Raw genomic sequence first — 18,558 nt, forward strand, 5'->3', positions numbered from 1 at the left:
GTAGTCAGTCTTCCCCCTTGAACATCTTACTGAAGTGTTTTCTGATTTGATGCCCCTGTTAGCAGGATGACTGAATTTTTTGTGTCTTTCAAGAGTTTGTGTATTGTGCCATATTTAAATACGTTTCTATTTATTCATGGCAGGGGTTTGGGGCCGGATATAACTTAACTTTTTTCTGAACCAAAGTGGAAATAATCCCGTATTTTGGTAGAACAAAAGATGACTGTCAGGATTTTAAACATATAAAAATGGATACCCCGGCCTCATTAATTCAAACCTAAAAAAAAAAAAAAAAATTCTTCCCAAAACCTCCCCATTTATCCCCGACACTCCCTGTTCTATCTTGTCTTATCTCATCTTAGATCTGGGCTTATAAATTAAAATTGTGGTTCTGTTCAAGCATCTGCCCTCATTCTCATTCACTCTCCCTCCGACACATTCGCTTCCAAACCAGATCAGAAATCATTTATTCCCTTGCTTGAATTTATTACATTAGATCAAATTAGATGATGGTAACACTGATCGGTTGATTGATATTACCACCGTCTGTGTATCTATGTATGTACATAAATAGAATCCATCTCTTATTCTCCGTTTATTAAAAAAAAAAAAAAAAAAAAAAAAGAGTGTCCACATACCTACTACTTGAAAGAGTATACACAGCGCTTTTAGCTCCTTCTGTTCTGGTGTTCTCCGTCCAAGGCCGTGTGCCACTCAGGCTGTGCTCTCAGAACTCACATCCAAACCTCTGCTGCCTTCAATTAGCATTTAACTCATGAGTGTCAGTCAGTGTCTCCTTGTTCACCAAAGTAGCTGGGAATTCAATTTCTCCCTGTCCTTACAATCATCTGCTCCCCCTCTGTCCTCCACCTCCTTCCCGTCTTTCCTGTCTTGCCTGTATTTATTCAGATATACTCCCTGAGCTGCTCAAGCCAGTATAAGAATCGATTTAGATAATTAATCTGTGGAACAGTGTGATAAATAAGCGTGGCTGCTCATTTTCTTGTCGTCTTAAACAAGATCAAGTATGTGTGAAAAGCGTTGGCAATAGGAAAAAGGCAGACTGGCTTATTGATTTGATGAAAATGTCTGACACCTCCCTGCCCGCAATGTCAGTTATACACACACTTCAGCATGCTTTGTGTTTTAGTAGATTACTGGCTGAGGGTAAACAAATCAACTACAGCTGAAAAGATTAGTCTTTTAATCAGTTAATCGATCAATTGAGAATTAATCTGCAACTGTTCTGACAATTTTAATCATCGTTTAGGTTGTTTTCTAAGCAAATATGCAAAACATTTCTTTGTTTTTTGCTTCTTAAATGGGAGGATTTAATGCCTGTAAGTGTCTTTGGGTTTGAACTAGTGGTCAGATATAACAAGGCGTTTTAAGATGCCATCTTTGGCTGTGGGAAATTACAACAAAATGATTTATTGACAGATTTTATTGATTAATGGAAAAGATTTTTCGCCGCAGTCCTAAATTCCATGCATCATTGACTTGGATGGCAGCGCAACATTTTCAGTTTCTTTGACGATGTTTTCAAGAGTGATTTGACCCTGAGAGAAATTACATGTCTTTGGTATAAAAGGATAGTTGGATAGATTAGTTTCATTCTACTCACTTTTTTTTTTTTTTTTTTTTTTACATGTGTCTGTCACAGCTCATACAGGTTAGCAAACCTTGATGCTTTCCTGTGCTGTTGTTTTTGTTGCTTTTACATTTCTTTTTTTTTTTTTTCCAAAGATTATTTGGTAGCATTTCACCTTTATTGACAGTTCTGACACAGACAAAACAGATGAGTAGGAAAAGAGGGGTATGACATGCAACAAAGGTCCTTGGCCAGAATCGAGCGAGGAGCGTGGCGGGTGAATGGTTCGTCTTAACCACTGGGCACCCACTGCTTTTCACAGTATAGATATGCCATTACAGCTGCCCTCTATCATCAGTGACTTAAATAATCTGTCAGAGTGTAATCATTCGTTTCTCAGCCAGTTCAGCAAATGGCTATTTCTAATTCCCATGCATCATATTGTGCTGTAGAACTCTCAACAAAAGCATTATGAGTGGCTTGGAGGCTGTGCACCAGCTGAGCCTGGATATGTTGCACGGCTTCTGTCCATTTCGGCACAGAAGAGAAACAAACCAGAGAGAAGTTGCTGCTGAATGCAGGAATGCAGTTGAGAGCCTCGCTCTTGTGTGCTGGCACTCCAAGTGCTTGTTGGAATATGGGAAAACCTCATGTATTAATCTCAAAGCCTATTGCATGTTTGGGAAAACATTCAGAGTTCAGACGGCCATATATTCTGTTTATTTTCTGTTTACGGCTGCTACATGCTGATTTACCAGCTCACCGCAGAGAGCAGTGCACTCTGTTATGATTCTATTCTCCTTTGCTATGATAGAATATATTGCAAGTCTCCAATAGGGGTTAGCAATATGGCCTCAAAATAACAGCACAGTGTGACAGGTATTCATGTCTTCTTCATGATATTTATGATGATATACAGTAACTTTGCCCCCTCACATCTGGGACCGCAGCCCCAGACATGAGGGGGCTGCCTATTTTCATTTTCTATTCATCTGCCAATTTACTTTATTAATCGATCAATTGTTCAGTCTGTGAAACATCAGAAGATAATTTTTCAAAGTGACATTTTCAAGCCCAAGGTGACTTCTTCAAATGTTTTTTTTTTTTTTTGTCCAGCCAACAACCCAAAACTCAAAGATATTCAGTTTATAACAATGTAAGACAAGGAAGAGCAGCAAATCTTCACATTTGAGAAATCTTTTTGCTGGAAAATTCATGCATGTGATTCATCGGTTGTCAAAACAGTTGCTGAATAATTTCCCATTGATGAACTAATCAATTAACAGACTAATATTTTAGCTGTGATTGGCTGACGTTTGTCTGTACCTGTCCTTGCTTCTAAAGATGTACAAGGTTCTTCATTTTCCCCAGAAATCCAACGTGCTGTTCTGATCATTTATCACAAAGCACTGTATGATCAACCTGAGCTGACTCACATCCTGATACGTCTCATCTTGCATTTAATAGTTAGACGCTGGTCTTTGCATGTTGTCTTTGTTGTTGGATGTAGCTCCTCTGCTCTTTTTCTCTGACACTTCATGTTATCAAACCTTCAACATTACTGAAGTCACTCCTTTTCTGCGCTCCCCTACAGCCAGCAGGTGCGTTTCTCCTGTCATGAAATAAGTTGACGCATCGGAGAATCATTAATAGCACGATATTCAATGTAATACACCCAACCAAGCTCCTGCATTCACAAAACAACTTTAGAGAGTGCATATGATGACTACTACCAAGATTATACACACAGCTTGCAGTAATGCTGTTGTTCTCTCTTTCCAAGGCCGCGTGCCTGTGAGGCTTTACTCGCATCCCATCTGCAGTGTGCTTCTCCATATGGGCACAATCATAATGTGCTGTTACAGCCACCATATGATCAGTTATTCAAATCATCTGTCTGAGGATGTAATGACCACCGTCAGTTAATCAAGAAATGTTTTTTTTTTTTTTCATTCCGCAAAGTCATTTTGCACTCAACAGCTGACAATAAAAGCATCATGAGCCATCCAAACTTCTCAAAACATCTGCATACACTTTACAAGGACACGCATATAGTACATTACACAGGCACACACACACACACACACACACACACACTGGTCCATCAAGCTGCTCTCCATCTGTATATCCAAGGGTCTCCTGCGACCTTCCTCCCAACAAGGCCAAGGGACATTCATACTGATTTATTCAAAGGGACGGTTCTCATTCAATTTTCTCCATATTCATAAGCGTGTTTCGCACCCCCGCTCTCGTTTTCCTTTTCAGCTTTAAATTAAAGGTACAGGAACGAGCCAGGCCTTTCATCTAGGGATGGGGGTGGAGGGCTGTGGGAGGAAAGCAAAGGCGTGTGTGTGTGTGTGTTTGGGGAGGTGGAGGGCGGGGGTGTGTCGGATGAGGGAGGGAGGGAGGGAAGGGATGGTAGTGGTGAGGCTCTCTCCACTCTGTATTTATTAGCCCCCTCTCTCTCTCTCCCCTTTGCCCCCACCCCCCACCCAACGACACCTGGCGAAAAATGATTCATTAATTCAAAAAGCAGCATTTTTGAAAGCCGTATTTCAAAGGCTTCGACAGGAAAGAGAGAGGAGCTAAGTGGGGTAGGGTGAGCTGGGAGAGCTGAGCGAACAGGAGGAGGAGGAGGCGGAGGAGGAGGAGGAGGAGGAGAGGGCAGGGGAAGGCAGAGCCAAGGTGTTTGAAGGGGCAGAGTACACTTCAAGTTTCTGTCACGCCAAAGATCAAGCTGGGGAGGGGGGAAAGAAAAGGGGGTCAGTAGAACGGATACACGGGTTTATACTCACTGGATCTCTGTGCAGGTAGCTTTAGTTTTAATATTACAGACAACAGGATGATTGAGACATCAATTACGGTTTTGGGGTTAAATGCACACAGGTACATTTGCATTAGATAGATATATAGAACAACAGAGTGGTGTTGCATTGATGCGTATTATTGAAAACCTCATCATACAAACACCTGTTGGCTGAATCAGAAGATTTGTCCCAGTCACTGTGGCTACGACGCATTAACTAACACACACACATTTCTACACACGAGCAGTAAACACCAACAGCAGGATCATGTGTCGGCCACTCCCAGTCCGGCTGAATCTTTCATACGGCTGCAGATGATGTGGTTAATTATAGATGGCAGGACAAGCTGGGATCCTTAGCCTCAATTAGACAGGGCCACAGGGTTACTGACCTGCACAGCGACTGTCAGTGCCTATTACACACTACACATGGCCAGTGACAGCGAGAGGGGCTGGGGGTAGAGGGCAGGGCTGGGTTACAAGGGCTACTACTGTATTCTTTTCTTTCCTGGCAAAAAGCAACAAAGACACACACCCACACGCACACACAATCAGAAACCCACAAATGAAAGCACAGTTGTCTCAAGCGGGCCGATTTTGTAATCAGTGGAATTAATCACATTATTATCTTATTACTCTTGCCTGATTTTGTGTGCATGTGTGCGTGCAACCCTTGTCTGTGTTTGTGCTGGCAAAGTTTCACAGCTTCACTCCTGGTCTAAACATTGTGGAGTTGTTGATTAGTTTCTCTCTGATCATTCAAGTTAAACTGTAGTAAATCCTTTAACCTGATGGGACTTAAAAGCAGAGATTCTTGCTCTGCTCTAAAGATCTCATTAACAACCTGTATCTTATTTTTATCATTTTTCTTTTGATGATAATATTAGAATTTATGAGTCCATCGCTGAGATCTGGGAACACAGCAACAACGCTAAAAAGAAGTCAGACAGGGAAAGAAAGGAGCAGGCAGACTGTCACACAGATTTTAAACGAAGCCTGAGTTCAGCCAAACTTATTTGGAAGTTGTTCTGCGCACACTTTTCCAACAGATCCTCCAGGAAACATGCCTGTAAATGACAATTGTCTGCATTTTCTGATCTGACGCCCCTGTCGACTGCATCATTTGTGAGGTACTTTGCAAGGTTAAGGAATCTGTTGCTGTGGTTACAATAATAACAACTTGGTTAAGGTTTGGGGACAGTTGTCGTCATGTTTTAAAGAAGCCAACGTTGACTGTCTATAGGAAAGACCCAAGATTTGTCAACCAATCCATCCACCACGACCACCACCCTGTGTATGCTTTGTGGCTCTATAACTTGACGCTTCTGACGCTCACCACTAGAGGGCGCCATCATTTGAACGTAAACATGTTGCTTTTCAGCATTTGCTGACAACAGCAAATGCTGCCGTTTCTCTATGAAGGACTACAGTGCTCCTGTGCAGTGAGGGCCAATCGCCGACATTCCAAATTAAGAGGTTTAGATAATGTGACTACACCATTGGCTTCTCTATAACCTGAATCTGTAATCGCTAAAGAACCTGTTGAGCACAATATTATCAGATCTGAAACAAAAGCTACACATTTTCTACTCAACTTGTAACAAACTGAAATTTTCCTTTCTGAGGGTGCATGGAACAAAGCTCCGGCACAGGTAAAAGGAACAGGGTGATTCCACACACTACCAATGAAAGACCAACCTTTTGAACACTTTGTGTCATTGTCTAAACTTGCTGTTACTGTGTACGCTTTGTTTTGCTGTATTCTCCTGTGTTGTGATGTCTGACAGTGTCGCCCACAGCTTGGCACGGAGCATTGATATTTGCCTTGTTTTTCTCACGGAGGTCGCTATTGGTGTAGTATGTCCCATTCCCAGGGTGTCTTTCGTAATACTGTCTCTGGGAACAAAACCAGGCAAATAGCCCTGAAATCTATCATATAATGATCCAGCCCTAATGACTATGGCTTCAGGAATAGGACAGTCCTTCAGTTAATCACTGCTGTCTACCTTAAACTCCATATCTTGTAATTATGTCCTCCTGGCCCCCTGTCTCATCTCTAGTACATGTTATCCCTCCATGTACTGTCTTGAAAAATGTTCCAATCCAGAAGTATCCCTGAAACTGAGGTTGTGTGTGGAGAACCTTTCAGCTGATGCCAGTTATTTTTCCAGAGGATGCACCGTGAGCGGGCTAACTTTCTATTTGTTGAACAGAACTCCAGTTCAAGCCTCACCCCGCCTCCCCGCTCCTCCCCTCTCTGCTGCCTTACCTGTACTCACCTGTGTCTGTCTGTGTGGGTGAGTGAGAGCCAGGCCCCCTTTGGGACCTGCTGATTAGGGTATTAAAAATAAATGGGCTCAGTTTAGGGGGGGTTTGGTGGCACGGTGGTATATATTTCTGTTAATTTTTCTCCCCCCCGCCCCCCCTCTCCTATGTAGTGACTGATCTGGCAGAATATGATAGCATGGGCTGTCACGGCAATAATTAGGCCTATTTTCCGTGAGGTCATCTTACAGGGACGCTGGGCGGCTGTGGTTCACACACAGGGTGCTCTGTGCTGCTCCTGCCCCAGAGCCCCCAGGATATGATCGTCCACACAGGGCAACAAAGAATCACTCCGCAGCAAATGAACGAAACATAAAACAGCTACAATCTGATATGGACTGTGGTTCCCAACGCTTTATATGCTGGGAGAATTTACCTCACTGGGCTTTCACAGCTCAGAATCAAACAGCCTTTTATTAAACTGTGTCCTGTCTAAAATATTAAACAAGATCTGAAGGAGGATTAAGTTGTCAAGGGAATTACCTGTGATGCATTTCAAAGGCACAGCCCGATTTTGTTTGTTTTGTGCAGCAAAGTCAAGTAATTAAGCGTGAAAACTTTGTCTGAGTCAAAATAAAACCTTGAACTGTGAGGAAGACATGAGGCCATTTGGTAGTGGTTCTCCTACTAGAAAGCCAACAGTGCCAAGTCAGAGCGCAACATATTTCAGCTCCATTCAAAACACTCCCTGGTTGGGTCAACAGCTGCAGGCTAGAATTAGAAATCAATTATTCAGCTTCGACAAGCTCATTAAGTCTCTGAATAGGATTTTCTGTTCTGAGTCTGCCTGCTCATTTCTCCTAGCTTGCAGTTTCTAATTAGTATTTCTTTTCTCTTTAAAGTTTGATGGGAGTTTGGGTAAAAACGTGGGCACTGACTTAACACTCGAAGGCCCGCTGGCTTCTCTGAACAGTATCATTATCTGTAGAAGAGGCTGTATCGGTACATTGGAAGACCACTGAGGTTGTTTGCTTTCAGTTTGGGCGCTGTCTAATGATTGGAGTCATCAGGCTAAATTAGGCATTAATAATCAAAGGAGTGTAATCTGGGTAAATTAAGCATTAATAATCAAAGGATGACTGGAAATTATCACACACACAGTAAATGAAGCGGCACTAATCAGCAGGAAGAAAGAGGGCACGAGGCCGACAAAGTATTTTGAGACAGAAAATGGAAGGATGTGTACGGGAAAATGCATTTATAATCAGCTCCTGCTGAAGGACTACTCTGTGCTAAAATGACTGATGTTGTCATAGAAACTTCCATCCGCCCCACTCAATGGCATCCTTCAAGTGAAGCCAGACATAAGCTTGCATTTCATAATGTTGCCTACTGTTGCCCACATCACCTACAGTGCAAGAAGGCTTATTAGCAAACCCATTCCATCCCTCTCTCTCTCTCTCTCTCTCTCTCTCTCTCTCTCTCTCTCTCCCTCTCCCCACCCTGCCTCCTCCCATCCCTCCCTCTCTCTCCCTCTCTCCTCCCTCTCTTCCTCTCCTCTCCACATTGTGTCTGTCTATCTGATCCCGTGGCCTTTTGTTGCGCTATGAAAGGCCTGATGCCACACTCATTATTTTCTCCTTTATCTCTCTCCCCACTGCTCTGATTAGAACAGTCGCCCCTGACAGACGCCCTCAGCCAGCTCCTATCCATTACAGTGTGTGTATGTGTGTGTGTGTGGAAGAGAGAGACGTGAAGCTACCTACCTATATAAATCGTAAGTGTTTTAAGCACAGTGAATTGCGTTGTAAAGGAATATAGAAAAACACGGATATAGCATAAAGGGTAAAATACGAGAGGGAAAATGAGACACACTGTGATCTTTTGGGAGTTTCTTTGTGAAGTTAATTTACACTGGCACACATGCACACGATACACACACACACACACACACACACACACACACACACACACACACACACACACACACACTCACACACACACACACACACACACACACACACTCACACACCATGGGAAAAGTGACTTGCTCAAGCCAAGTTTTCTGTTTGGGCTTTTGTGTTTTGGTGCAGCAAAGTTGGAAGGCTCTGAATTCTGAGTGCTGTTGAACTATTATGGTGAAAAAAAAAAAATGCTCAGAAGCCCTTTTCTCAGCTTGGTGTGTACATTCATATGCCTGTGCATGCATGAATGTGGATCAATAGACGTTTACATCCACATTTCCTCCCTTCCCTTTGTTGTGAAAACACAAGTATGTCATGCAGCAAAGGGAAGCTAAGGGTGGTGGTTATTTCACTGCTGATCTGGGGGGCTTTCTGTAGATGCATGCCTCTCCAAATGAGGAAATTCACACAGTGCCACCCTTACAGCATCACGGTGACATTGTAATATAAGGTGTCATATATACAAAGTGTGCAAAAAAGAAAACAGCAGGGAGCTTTTAATACATCAGTCGCTAATCTCCAATAAGCTGTTTACAGTTAAGATTAAATTTATGCACAAATCAGTCACACAGAATTATGGGAAACACTTTTAAATATTTACAGATACATGTAAAACAGAACAAAAAGCTTTTTACACATATATTATTTTCTCATCGGGGCTGTCCCTCTGCGAGTCATCTGAATATGTCATTTGCTTTTAAATTGCATTATCATGCAAAATGAAGCAGAAATTTGATGAAACTCAGATGGATTCACCTGAGTTAATGGAATATGGGTTTAAGAGGGAACTAATTATCCTAGTTTAACAGGGAATGAATGTATTTCTCTGGAAGGCCTGATTTTGAATGTAAACATTAATGGCCTCCTTGATTAGCATAAGAATCGCGTGTTATTGTCCTGCTCACTCTGCGTCCTATTGGATATGCATCTGTGCTGCTCCAGACACACACATGCACACACAGACCACGAGCTTTAACACACTTATTACCTGCCTTATCTACTAATGATGCCATTTCTGTCTTTATTGTTTTGCTAATCCATAAAATTCATTTCTCCAATCAAATTACAGTTTTACAGCCCAATAGCATTACTGGAAGCTTCTCTTTTTTTTTGCAGAGGACAAGACAAACACAAACAAGAATGAGCTCCGACTGTCGAGGTAAAGCACAATGTTTATTATAAGCACAAGTGAAGAGGCTGTGTCATTGCTAAGTCCTTCTTCTTTGGTGCTCATCGTCTCTTTGGAAAGTGTTTATCTGTGAAACATATGAGAGGAGAAGGCTGTTACAATGTAAACAAAGGAGAAATAGAGGGGAAGATAAGGAAGGAAAAGGAAAGAAGGAATCATGGGGCCCAGGTGAAGAGTTAAATTAAGAAAAGGAGGCGATGAGGAGAGTTAAAGGGCAGGTGAGGAAGAGAGGCTTTGACTTGGGGCCTCCCGGGGACGATGACCTTATTTCAAATTCTGGGTGAGGGACTACAGTTGGGCAACTGAGGAGCCCCCTCCAACCAAGTCTCAGATGCACAGACACACACACACACACACGTACACACACACTCAAACACACGTTCAAGGCTGAGTTCAGGGATAGAGAGCCCCCCTGAAGCCCTGCAGCTCCCTCAAAGGCCAAGCTGCCGCCATTGTTGTTAGGAAAGCTACATAATAGGTTACAGCATACAATATTCCTCCAAGGTTCAGCTCCATATCCCTGCTGGAGTAGTAGCAAACTAGGAACCAAATCCTCCTGTAATTGAGAGAAAAAATGCATAAGATGTTGCATTTTGTGTTTCGACAATTGGTTTGCTGAGTGTGCCCAGTGTGATGAATGCTTGTGTAAATCTTTGATATACTGCATTGTGATGTTTCCACGGCATGGTGCGCTTCACTTGTCCTTTTTGGTTTTCCATTGTCAGAAGTTGTGGATAGTACCTGGTGTGTGTTTTGGCATCATCGTAGTCGAATGGTGGAGTGGAAACACTGCAGACCAGTTGCACACTGTGTGGCTATGACTGGCTAAAAATCCTACATACGGCTGCGAAACAAGGCTTTTGAGACATTTGCCTTTGCCTTTACATGGTAAACCAACTTCCCTAGTAACCTCAGTTTAAGAGTTGTGTTTAACTGTTGGTGTGGACGAATGCGTGGTAACCTGCAGAGGAAAAGTCCCGTTAGCAGCACCTCTATTTGTGCACACTAATTTGATAATTGGCTACTAATTCTTATTTTGTTAATTTGGTTTTGCTTTCTTTGATCACGGTCTTGGGGGACAAAAACTCAAGCAAAATTTATAGATTAAAGAACAACTTTATTGTCAGACTGAAATATAAAAGACAGCCAGTCCACATACACACACGTGTCTGATATACCTGTGTGTATGTGATAATGTGATACAGTATTGTTTCCTCAAAACGGCTTATTAGTGCTCAAGTAAATGCAAGTGTAAACCACACAACCACAGTTTGGGAAGGAGTCTCATTGGTGTGAAAACCAATACACCAATTTACCACGAGCGATGATGCTGTTTAGGAAATAAATCATTAATGTCCCTTTTCATGTAAACTCCACTTCTGACAACCCGACAACACGCTGGTTACTGTTACAGTTAACTGTTAACAAGATGGTTTCTGCATTTTCACTCTGCTTTAGTCATGGCTAAGTAAACGTGAGGATGCAGCTTCTTCAGGTTAACTTGGTCCACTTTAATGACCAATAAAAAATGAAGACAAGTACATCCCAGTGCCCAGGAAGATGGTGCCGGATCAGAGAAATGTTTTGCAGAGTTGAAACAAATAGACAGGCACACCAAGTAGCTCCTGCTAGATCGCTTTAGTTCCCATCTATAGGACATATAAGGCCATTTTAAATGTTAAAATACATATCATGAACACAATAATGTCATTCATCTCAGCAAACATTCAAATAAAGGTTATCTAACTCTCATTTTATGACAAAAAGCTACCCAGACTCTTCCCCTGAGACAGAGGCGGCGAGGAGAACTCGTAGCTCTCTTTACAAAGCTCTTACTTTTCATCTCTCCACAGCATTGGTTTCCTGTCAGCCGCCTTCCTGATCTTTACCGGCGTCACTCTGTTTTGCTGCAGCCACTGCAATTTAGTGCTGAAAAGTGTAGAAACATGCATCATTCGCTGAATGGGCTGCAGAGTGCATCAGTGCTAACAAGGTCTAAGGTGGCCAAAGTGGTTAACTAGGAGCCTGTGGACCTGCCTTCCTCCCTCACGCTCATTCTGCCTCTCTCTCTGTCTCCCCTGAACCACCCAGCTCCTCACACCACCTTAATTCTCATCCATATTTTGTCTTGTCAGTCTCTATATGTGGACGGTGTCCAACATGACAGATTTCAGTATCATCAAAGAAAGATTTTCCATTAATGGGCCCTGACCTTGTCTGACTGCTGTACTTAAAAACCTTCTCTGCTGCTTGGTGCACTTTCCCCTAATCACTCTCCTCACTCCTTGACCCCCCCTCCCAACTTTCCATTTCACCTCCTCTCCTCGCCATAATCTCCTGATTTTTTTTCTTTTCCTCCTCCATAAATTTTCTGCTCCTCTCACCTTACAAGAACCCCCCTCTGTTGTTTGTGGGGGCTTGCCTGATAGCCATTAGTGTTACACCCTATTACATCAGTAATGACTGACTGTAAGCTCTAATTAGAGATGTGTTAGGGAGAGCTGACTCCCCCCCCCCCTTCCTGCTTTTCCACAGAGCTGTTACTGTGACTCCATCGCCGTGGCGACACCATTAGCACAGCACCTCTAAGAGTTGCAACTCCTGACTGTTAAAACCATTACGTTCATTACAGACCAATCAGAGGGGAAGGTGTTATGGCTAATTGATAAGCTGAACAATGCATAAAATCTTGTCTCTAATTGCCCTGCGGGAAAAGGAGAGAGTGCCCTGGGAGAAAGAGACAGTGAGAGAATGAAAGAGAGAGAGAGAGAGAGAGAGGGAGAGGGAGAGAGAGAGAGAGAGAGAGAGAGAGAGGGAGAGAGTAGGGAAGCGACCAGCGTGCTAATTTCAAAATCTGATATTTTTCCACTCGAATAATTTAGGCTTACAATATGTCTTCATCCAGACATGCTGTAGATTTTTCCCCCCTTCTTGAATAATGGGATGTTTCTTCTGGGTTTGTCATCTGTGATAAGATGATTATCTGAAAGGTCTGTGGCACATTGTGAAGAGAGTCTCGCCTTCTCTGCTGGAGTAGGTAATCCTGGGTAATAGCATTATGGACACAGTGTTTTCCTAAAGCCCATGATTATCCACTGCTGTTTGCCGTGGGATTGACATTGGCCTCCCTGGTCTCTCTCTCCCTCTCTCCTTCTTTTTTTTTTTTTTTCTTACTCTCGTTCTCACTTGTCCATGTCATCCTGTCTCTGACTCACCACTCCATCAAGCCCTTATACGCTCTTCTCTTACAATTCCACCAAGAGAAGAAGATGAAAATAGAGCACATGGAGCAACAAAAGAACAAATTGCTTGTAGACAAGAGTGCCCCAGATTTGAATGGCATGTTATGTTCTCGCTGTCAAAAAATCGCACTTTCAGTTTGTCAGTTTGGGGTTACCATCCTGCTTTAAAACTCAATAAGGACACTGCAGTATGCTATTTACTGAAATATGTTAGTAAGTCCAAAATACAATATAACCCAGTTTTAGCCATTCATAGCTGTAAATATTGTCAACACTGCACCTCATTTAACCTCAAAGCATTTTAGGTTTTCTCATTTTACGCTTTTTTTTTTTTTTTTTTAAATAATTTTATGTCTACCTTTTAATACCTTTTTCTATTTTACATTCTGTTGGGGCTCGGATACCTTAATTGCCTAAGAAATTCTGTTTTTATGCTGCTTTCATGCTCTGGTGAGCTACAGACAATTTTCCACTTTGGTGATGATAAAGTCATCTTCTATTCTTTCCTATTTTGTTCAAATTGCGGAAAAGGGCATGAAAACACACCAGATTACATGCTTTTCATTGCAAGTGTGGACCTTATAGTTTTCAGTACTGCATGTGTTCCACAAAGATGGAGAATCATTGTTTGAAAGTGAATAAAATACAAATTACATACAGTCTTTTTGTGGGAGGATCATCAATCGCTCAACTTGATGTGATGTGTGTGTGTGTGTGTGTGTGTGTGTGTGTGTGTGTGTGTGTGTGTGTGTGTTGCTGCCTCTCACTGTTTTTGAGGTCTCTGGAGTTTTTGAGTGTTGTGGTATGGAGGTTTGTGTGTTCAAAAGAGATCAGATGAACCGAGCTAAGACCTCTGCTTTTAGCCAATTGGCTCACTCTTCCCTCAACGCTTTTAGGCCTGAACCTGACCCGATCTCTCTCCCTCTCACACAGTCCTTCTTGTTCCCTCCCTCCCCCCTTAATAGTTTCGACATCGCCTTTTACTTAGCTTTACCACTTTGTGTCAATCTCCTGCTTGCGTGGTTTATGTGTAGTACTTATTTGGTGCAGTACATCTCGCTAAGTGACAAAGTAATCTGTGGTGAATCATCTAAAAATGGCAGGATGTAGAGGCTGTTTTCATTTGTTGTGACGCAGTCTTTTCCCTGGCCAGAAAGTATATGAAAAGGTGAGTTTACCTCCACTGGCTTATTGAGACAACGTCAGAAATACCATAAGGGTTATCTTGAGATTTTATGCCTGGGAATAGTTAATTGAATAGGGGGTGACATCCCACTGTGCTACGAAATGTATTCTCACTTTAACATTTTCTGGAGGGAATGCAGAAACCCAACACTTGCCCTCAGCAAGTCACTACAATGAATGACCACTTTTGTAGTTACAGCATCTCCAAGAGTCTGAGCTGTTGCCACCCCTTGTTCCTAAACAATAGAAGGTGTGGAAATTACTTTTATAGGACACACAAATTTTTCCACCCTGGCTCCACTGGTGAGCAGATGGATGTGTGAAGCAGCAGAGACGCCTGCCAGCTACATCAGCTACAAGTCAGGGAGTCTGTCAGCCCTGGCAGCCGTGAAGTCAGGAGGCTGCCTGCGACAGGCAGGGAGGGAGTCAGATGCCGGATTTAGTAAGGACCTGCTCAACCAGCCTCTGCTCCGGCGTTTGCACAACAAATGGCACGTGAGGCTTTGATTGAGAAGAAATTAATCTGTGAGGTAATCAACACTGAGTTTGCAAGTAGATTGAACCTGTGTGTGTGTGTGTATGTGTGTGTGCGTGTGTGAAAGAGAGAGAGAGAGAGGGAAACAGATGCTGACAGTGCTGTGTCTCAGAACCGTGAACCTGTGTCTGAATAAGAAACCTTTCATGAGCCCAGCTGTCTGATACAGTGTTGTGTGCCTGTGTATGTGTGCCTGTGTGTTGTAAAAAGTGTGTGTTTCCCCCACCCAGAAGCTGTCTGAGCCACATGCTTGCAAGCTGTGCAGATTCATATAAATTGAATCTAATTGGATACCGTGGACTTCACAGTATGAAGCAATATTCGATGATTTGAGGAACACATTGTTGGACACAGTGTATGTCCTGAGTAAAAACAGCCTCCAAAGTCAATACCCCCTCCACAACAACCTCCTCCCTTTGCGTCCTTTTCTGTTCCAGGATCAGTAATGGGAGTCAGTATCCAGGAGGAGGCGATGGGGTTGCGGGGCTCCTCCTCAAGTCCTCGCCCCTCCTCCCCGAATGCGGCACAGCTGCCTTTCAGATCCCCGCCGCTCCAGCCCATTCATCCTGGAGAGCCAAAAAAAAAAAAAAAAAAAAAAAAAAAAAAAAAGTGGCTATTTATTAGAATACTTGTTTTGTATTGTTCTGTGCCACACAAAAGACGCTTCATTATGTTAGAAGCAAGCCCCTTTCGCAGAGAGAAACAATAACTTGGAATTGTCTTTTTTAGAGTGTGTAATAAATGTCATTTCTTCTTGTCTCTGCCCCTCAGTGTGTGTTGAGTGGTGGGTTTGGGCACCGGGCATGGATGGCCTTGGCACTCGAGCGGCCAGATTGTAGTGGGAGTAGCGGTCTTACATGAAGCTTTGGAGGGTTTAGGACGGCTTTAGGAGTATGGAGGGAGAAATCTGCCCACTTGCTCTGGAGTAGAGGGAACGAGGGGAACATGCGTAAGTTTGCACATGACAGTTCCGTACGCAAGAAAGACATTTTTATACAAATATTGCACCTGTAGATACACTGCTATTCTATATATTTTGTGCGTAAAATCTATTTTTGTCTGAGCTCGAGGTGGAATTCATGCTGAAAAAAATAGGAGGGTCCAGCGAACTTGAACGCTCTCTGATCTCAGTGATTGCGCGTGCTAAAAGAAGTGTCTTTATTGGCAACCTTTATTTGGGAACGTCTGCGCTCCGCTGTACAGATAATGTGTGTTTCTCGCTGCAGGCTGTCGTTTTATTTTGGGGACATGTGAGATCCACCAGGGTCTGGCTGCACGGCGCGCGCAGCTCTGCAGCTCGTGGTGCTGCAACCAGTTGCTCTCCAAACCGGCTCGGTTTAATTTACTGAAGTGACATTATCGGCTGCTGATCTGCCCGGGAGTGAGTGGTTATCTGTGCCACCTTTATTCGGCTGGATTAACGAGAAAAATCTGTTGCACGCATTAGAATGTGGAAGTGTGTATTAAAGGGTGAATTGTTTCACGCGGCTTGGTGGCTGTCAATATTTAGATGATTCTCTCGGTGTTTCTACTTTTCAGGAGGCGTGGGTTGGGAGGCGGGTGGAGGTGGTGGGGGCTGATTGTCAAATCTTTATGTTTTGTTGAGAGCGAAGCTCGAAAATAATTGCTTTCATTTGCTTAACCCAGTTTGCGCCCAGGTCATCAGCAGGTGATCGCAGCTCTTCTTTCTTCCCCCCCAAAGCCACTGCCACCCAGTTCCACGCGTGCTGTCTTGTGCACACGCGCGCAGCCACGAACCGCACGCGGAAATTGTTGTTCTGGCTCAACAGCTTCGGGAGAAAAGATCACAGATTAAAGGGGGGATGACCTGGGTTACAGTCCACCGAGAGGTTTTCGTGCGTGATGGTCACTTTGCGAGGGATGCAGGAGGTTTGCTGGGATTAAAAGGGAAAATGACGCGCCCTGGCCGCTGTGCATACAGTGTTGTATTTACTCACAATTTGCTTATTTATTCAGTTATGGGGGGCGGGGGGCGTGTGTGTGTGTGTGTGTGTGTGTGTGTGTGTGTGTGTGTGTGTGTGTGTGTGTGTGGGAGGGGTGACCCTTGGCTCCGGTCCTGCACCATCATCGCAGTACGCGCATCCTGTTGCGGAGGCCGTGCACAAAGGAGCGAGCAGCACGGAGAGGAGGCCTGTTAATAAGAGGAGTGACTGATGGGGGATGACAGAGAGAGTAAACAGGGGCCACCGGGGTCCCAGTGTCACTGTAAAGGCTAATCCTCTGCGATCCCAAATCCACTCCACAATGACAAGAACAAATAATAATAATAATGATCATAATTTCGTGATTTCTCCCGATCGAGCCTTAAATCTACACCGTGACAACAGGTCTCTCTTTTTATTTGATCTCCTTCATCGCCTTTATTTGACTTTGATTGTGGGAGGATTGTTTGTGACGTATGTTGATAATTAATAGTGAATGTAGACCTGCATTATATTAAGGTAGGGGTCTGTGCTTTAAAGTCTGCAGATGCAGTTTGCTAAATTTTGAAATGACGAAATTTATATAGGCTTGTATTATTTACCTGCTCTGGTCTCTACAGCATTACTCCTTACTTCTACATTTAAAAATATGGGCTACTGATATTGAGCCAGCTATCAGCGTTGTGCCTTTACGATAAGACGTGTCAGTATTTTTCTTCTGCATTTTGTTTGTTTATTTGCTTTCTGGTGTGATGGCTTCACTGGCACTCCCCGCCTCACAGCTCTCCGGGTGCCAGCATTATATTGTCATCCTCCTCGGGCCTTAAGCCACATGGCCCGGACCACTGGAAACGTTTTATTGACCATTGTGATATCCCGTTAACCCCATTACCAAAGACGCATGGATCCGTCCGAGTGATCCCGCTCCCTCAGGCCCTAAACAGAGAGCCATATCAAGCTAAGCTCCAATTAAAATAAAAACCAGCAAAGAACGATAGAATGATTAAATCGTTAGTCTCGCCGCGGGAAGTGGTATTCCGTTTTCCCTTTCAATTAGAGGTTGATTGGGCTTTTCAGGGGAGGTCAGCTGTGAAATCTGAATTACATATGCGGCGGACCCGAAGACACATAGATCCGTTTTCCCTCTCGCGGTTTTCTCCACTCGGATGTTTAATAAAAAAAAAAAAAAAAAAGTCCGCTTAAGTGACAACAGCAGAGCAGTTTACATGTGGCCTTTCTTGTCATCTTCTGCTGCACACACACACACACACACACACACACACACACACACACACACACACACACACACACAGGCATGACCAGGGCTCGTTCACCACCACCAGCAGACGGCGATAACGGTGCTTTGCCTCGGCTATTTCACGTCATTATATGGCTATCCATCCTCAGGGGCTTCTCCTCTTAGACCAACAATTTCTTTTCTTTTTTCTTTCTTTCTTTCTTTTTTTTTTATTACCAAATCTCTTTCAAATCATCTTCTGCATTGAGTGTGTGTAATTTCTCTCTCTGACACCTGCTATTATTACATACCTTAATTACATACCTGGAGGGGAGAGAGAGGGAGAGGGAGAGAGAGGTGGTGTGAAAAATTGATTTTGAGGCGCTGGTTGAGCATAAAGTCGTCTCAGAGTGAATTGGTTTGTTTCGTGCTGCAGTTTAATTCCAGTGCCTGAAAATACAGTTGGGCTTAGGCCTCTAGGACGCACAGTGAATTTGAGAATAACCTGTCAAACATAGAGACAGAGTGGACGGCAAAAAAAAAACATTTTGCCCAAACTTTTATCGACGCCTGGGAATTTAAAAGCTGTTTGATGGAAGCC

The sequence above is a fragment of the Chaetodon auriga genome, chromosome 13, assembly GCF_051107435.1.
Source record: "Chaetodon auriga isolate fChaAug3 chromosome 13, fChaAug3.hap1, whole genome shotgun sequence".
NCBI classification, from domain to species: Eukaryota; Metazoa; Chordata; class Actinopteri; order Chaetodontiformes; family Chaetodontidae; genus Chaetodon; species Chaetodon auriga.